Below are 417 nucleotides of genomic sequence, written 5' to 3'. Positions count from 1 at the left end.
GCTCCCTGAGCCTCCATATCATGCGGGAAACTGAAATTCTGTTCCGCAATCCAGGTTAGATCAACATACCATACATACATGAGTTTGCGTCATTGGAACTTAGCCAAACGGGTCTCTTGCAGAATGAGCGAGTACAATGGGTCACCACGGTCCCGAGTGGAGGATGAGCCAGCTTCCGGTCTTCTTCCACGATTGGCAGGAGTTTTGAACCTTTTTGGGCGACCTTGCTCCATTTTTATGCAGAACCCGAATTGATGTGGGACCAAACAGTGAAGGAATGTGGCAAACCTAACCTAGGGTTTTGATTTGGGGAAAACGGGAATGTAGTGAAATATGGATGAAATTTGAGATTTCTAGGGGGTTTGAGAGGGTTAGGGGTTAGGTTTATCTAGCTTAATGCACTTGGGTCAGTTGTGT

This window comes from Lupinus angustifolius, chromosome LG04 (assembly GCF_001865875.1).
Source record: "Lupinus angustifolius cultivar Tanjil chromosome LG04, LupAngTanjil_v1.0, whole genome shotgun sequence".
Taxonomy (NCBI): domain Eukaryota; kingdom Viridiplantae; phylum Streptophyta; class Magnoliopsida; order Fabales; family Fabaceae; genus Lupinus; species Lupinus angustifolius.
The sequence above is the reverse complement of the archived record's forward strand: the minus strand, read 5'-3'. Positions refer to the sequence as shown.